This window comes from Rhineura floridana, chromosome 1 (assembly GCF_030035675.1).
Source record: "Rhineura floridana isolate rRhiFlo1 chromosome 1, rRhiFlo1.hap2, whole genome shotgun sequence".
Taxonomy (NCBI): Eukaryota; Metazoa; Chordata; class Lepidosauria; order Squamata; family Rhineuridae; genus Rhineura; species Rhineura floridana.
This window is the reverse complement of record NC_084480.1, coordinates 8,691,249-8,696,360: the sequence shown is the minus strand read 5'-3', so window position 1 is coordinate 8,696,360 and position 5,112 is coordinate 8,691,249. Positions and strand designations below refer to the sequence as shown.

The 5,112-nt window shown below is 38.9% G+C and overlaps 1 pseudogene; it reads right to left on the bottom strand.

Moving 5' to 3' along the window:
• Positions 1-216: 216 nt before the first annotated feature.
• LOC133375726 (5S ribosomal RNA) lies at positions 217-335 on the bottom strand (annotated as a pseudogene).
• Positions 336-5,112: the final 4,777 nt, after the last annotated feature.

Sequence of the window (5,112 nt, the reverse complement as noted above, 5' to 3'; positions counted from 1 at the left end):
GTCTCCAAACAACTCTCAGCACCCTTAATAAGCTACAGTTACCAAGACTGTTTGGGGAAGCTATGACTGCTTAAAGTGATATGATACTGCTTGAAATATGTTGTTGTTGTATGCCTTCAAGTCACTTATGGTGACCCTATGGATTTTTTTTGGATATATTCATAGGGTTTTCATGGTAAGAGGTATTCAGAGGTGGTTTACCATTGCCTTCCTCTAAGCCTACGGCACCCGGTATTCCCAGGCGGTCTCCCATCCAAATACTAACCAGGCCTGACCCTGCTTAGCTTCTGAGATCAGACGAGATCGGGCGTGTTCAGGGTAGTATGGCCATTTTAAATATATAGTGCAGAGTATATAGCCTATGGGGGAGGAAGCTGACAGCCAGTGCCGCCCCTGTACTGCTTGTAAGAATGAAGGGAGGTGGGGCAGGGGAGTTTAGAACATAGGAAGCTGCCTTATACCAAGTCAGACCATTGGTCCGTCAAGCTCAGTATTGTCCACACTGACTGGCAGTAGCTCTCCAGGGCTTCAGGCAGGAGTCTCTTCCGGCCTTACATGGAGATGTCGGGCATTGAACCTAGCATCTTCTGCATGCAAAGCAGATGTTCTGCCACTGTGCTATGGCCCCTTCCAAGGTTGGGAGGGCAGCAGCCCATTTGCCCTAATGGATCAGCCTCCCATGGACTGCATTCTGGTGCTCACAAGAGTCAAAGGTTGCCACATGTTTGAGATCACTGAAAAGTTCAGAAATGAAAGCAGCTTGTGGAGAAGTGTTTTTTCTGTAGCCTATAACGGCTGATGTTTCCTGCATGCTATTCCTGCATCAGCTGCTGTGTGGCATTGCATCCCTGTAGATGAGCAAAAGCAGCCTGGAATTAGCCTTCATTTTTGTCCTCTGTGTAGCAGATTCCTTGAATATAGTTCTGTCTTCCACCTCTCCCATCACTGTAACAAACTGTACTAATTGTTATGTTGACTACTATGGCTCAAACTGCTGTATTCCGCTGCTGTTCAGAAATGTTATCTATATTTCCAGAAAAGCTACAGGGAGTGAAAAAAGCCCCTTCTTAAAACAATTGTTATTACTATTATTATTTAAGAAACCAATGCCTGCAAATGCAATGATCTGTTGGCAACGCAATCTTTTTTATGAAATATATTTCAATTAAAGCACTCAATAACTGATTTGCGCATAAAAGGGGGTGTTTGGTGTGTTTTTTACCCCTCCCACTCTCAACAGTTCTTTCATTTCATTATTGTCATTGTCTTATCATAATGCCCTGTGGTAAGCACTTTTGAATTTTAAACTTTACCATTTATCTTTGTGATCATGCTGTGAAGATAAATATCCCTTCAGGAAAATAACACAGTGATAATTGCAGCCTGTATACCAAGAAAGTGAGGGCTGGTTTAAGTTGCAGTTTCATTAGAAAACTTGGAAGTTTAAAATAGCTTCTCTCTTGCAAGAGCTTTGGTTATGTTAAGGCAAATGTTGGTAATTAAGGATAAAGTTCTAATCTATACACACTTACCTGGAACTAATTCCCATTGAATTCAGGATATGGCATCACCTTGTTGAACGAAGCAGTTCTCGGTCATGTGAGTGCCTGGTTGGATGACAGCCTTGGAAACCCTAGGGATGGGAAGAAATTTGATGCCATCCACATTTAAAGGTGAATTTACCTAATCCACACTTTCCTAAACAATACATGAACTGAAACAGAGTAATTCTTCAAAATTCATGCTTCTCTGAATTTTGCAGTGCAATTCTTCAGCCGTGTGATGCATATGGAAATGCATATACTTGGATAGAGTGTGCATAAAAATGCATATATTCGAGAAAATATCATACAAAGATGCATTATATTTATGAACATAGCTTTACAAAAATGTGTATATTGGGCAAAAGTGAATATAAAATGTATATAGTGAAAGATATGCATTCACACTAAAATGTTGATGAATTTTCATTAGTTTTTTGTATATAACAACAACAACAACAATACATGCGAGCTGATATGGAAATGTGGAGGACTGAACCTCAGATTGGAAAAATAAGAAACTGAAAAAACAAAGTTGATACGTTTGCTCCAGTCAGCTCCAGGGACCACAGGGAAAGATGAGATAGAAATGTTAGAAAATAAACATTAAAAAAACTAGTGAGGCCTTCCTTATGAATAGACATATATAGAAGTGTTCTATGTATAGACATATATAGAATCACCCTTTCTTAAGAACAGTGTATAACTCATATCTCCAACTTATGACTGTAAAAATCAACACTCAAGGCTGGATGTGAAACTTGGTTGCCTAATTCCACCTTTTAAATGACATTTTTCAAGTTGAGTGCCACCAAATTTCAGCTACAGCAAAAAACTGGAGGAAACTTGGACCTTCCTGTGTCATCAAAACATCTAAAGAATTTGGGGGGAAGTGAAAAAGAATTTAAGGTCACATCCACACCATACATTTAAAGCACCCAACTTCCCCTTCACAGAGCTACAGTTCCCAGCATCCTTAGGAAACTACAGTTCCCAGGATTCTTTGGGAGGAGCCATGTGCTTAAAATGTCAAAGAGGATTCTACATGTGGAATTCTATCTTACTCTGGATGTTCTGCATCAAGCAGGGGGGTTGGACTATATTGGCCAATGCACCAAAGTTAATGTGGTCCTCTAATCAGGGTTCAGATTTGTTCATTAGCTACCCAGTGAGACATGGAGTAAAGCATAACCAGTGATATAAACCACAGACTTATAATTCACACTTAAATCAATCAGTTTATTAGTCCCCAATGTTTCATTTAAGGCAAGTTATTATCTTTATATAGAAGATGAAGAGACTATGAAATCTGAAGAAAATCAAGCAACTTAAAAAATGTAATGTAGTTATAAAGTTCAATGCGGTCACATTTGTCCCCCCATTGTTTTATAACAATAACAACAACAACAACAACAACAACAACAACAACAATAATAATAATAGGTACAAACATCATCTTCCAATTCACTCCATAAAGCATCAAGACTATGGACATTATCTAACCTCAGGAAGTGCCCATCACCTCCTTCTTCTGCTCCCCAAAGGCAGTTATGTGCCTTAGAGTAGGTGAAGGCAGAAGTTGCAAGCACTCCCAGATCTTGGTGGAACATCTTCTCCTCTGGGTACTGGTACTACAAGCTCCAGGATCCTTAATGGGAAACTCATCCTGTGTGCCCTATTCCCACCAAAGAGAAGAACTTTCTTCTTGGCAGCAACAATACCTGTAACATCAGTTTCCTAGTGGGGATTCTGGGACTTATAGTACATAGTTCTAGTCCCTGGTGGGGAAAGAAAGGTGCAGTTGCTAGGTGCTTTGTGGAGGCAGCCATTTTTAAAAACATGCAAAATGGAACTTCTGGTTCATTGCATTTGGGTTAAATAAAAATGTGACTGCAACTACAGTAGGATCACCCACCCAGATACCTAGTGAGGAGGCGGGGCAGGATGGCAGCATGCCAAAGTCCCCCCCAAAGGATAACTAGAGCTGGTCCTAATCATATAATAGATGTTATATTTCTAGACATGACCTGGGAATAGAGCAGGAGACAAAGAAGTGATGTGACAGCATCCAAATGTCCACCATAACATCTCTTTCCAGACTTAGGATAAAAATAAATAGACAGGAAAACTAAAACAGTCTTCCTTTTTATGTCTGCATTGCACCATCTTATTCCTGGTCAGAAATTTTGCATTGTTACCTTCCTCTGCTGTTTGCATGAATACACCATTTTTACTGATGGTATACCACTTAAAAAGTGTCTAGCTTAAACATGATTGTTTTTAAGGATGTTTTGTTGTAATATATTTTAACGTATATCTTTATGATGTTTTAGAGTGTTTTGAGTGCTTATGTTTGCTTCCCTGGACTCCTACTGGGAGGAAGGGCGGGATATAAATCTAATAAATAAATAAATAAAGATTATTAAGTAAATGTATTACAAGCAGGGAAGAAGTATGTAGCACTAAGACCTCACTGGCTTATAACTGGATGCTGGTGGGGGTAGTGCTTTTTTAAGTAGGAAAAATTGGCACACTGGAAAAGCATCCTTGAGGAGGCATGGGCAAACACATAGCTCAGTAACCTTGGGCCATAACCTCTTGACTATGATGTAAACACATCTGGAGGTGTCCAATGCCAAAGTTGGAGTGAATGGGCTGAGTGCTGTAGAAAATAAAATGAATATATAAACAGACTCTACAGGGTACTTTGAATAGTAAATCTTTTCGGCACCAGGTCAAGACTTTCCTCTTCTCCCAGGAATTTTAGAATTTTTAAATTGTTTTAAATTGTGTTTTAAATTGTTTTTAAAAGACGTGTTTTAAATTTGATATATTTGTTTTTAATGTTTTTAGTTACTGTAAACAGCCCAGAGAGCTTCGGCTATGGGGCAGCATATAAATGCAATAAATAAATAAATAAAATAAATAAACCTAACACCAAATGTCCACATGTTGGTTATCTGTCATACATATGCATTTTGCTCATGTTGGGCCCCTTCAGACTGATGCTAAACATGCAATGGCCAGATGTGTGGCTGGCGCACATTCTCTCACTGTCCCCTAGGAATGGGTGAATCTGTCCATTTAAATTCTCTGCATTCCTCATTTTTCTAGTCTCACATTCAGTTCTTCTGAAGCAATTTGCAATACAGATAAATAGATATAGATACAGATTTTAAAACGATACTCATGACAATTCACCAGCATTTTAGTGTCCTACCAACACATTTTTTATGCAGCTTTGACAAATATACACATTTTTGCAAACACTTTCCCCTAATTTAATGCATTTTGTATGTTATTTTCCCTGATGTATGGATTTATGTGCACAATTTACTCTAATATGTGCATTTTTTGTGCATACTACTTGGCTGGAGAACTGCATTGCAAATTTCAGAGAAAGGTGAATTTTGAAGGACGGCAGTGTTTCGATTTGTGCATTGTTTTGGAAAAGACAAACTAGGTAGGTTCACCTTTACATGCAAGCTGAATCACATTTCCCCTCCATCCTTACACACACACCCTTGTGTTTTTAGTACCAAACATAGTGCTATAGACAGACAGACATATC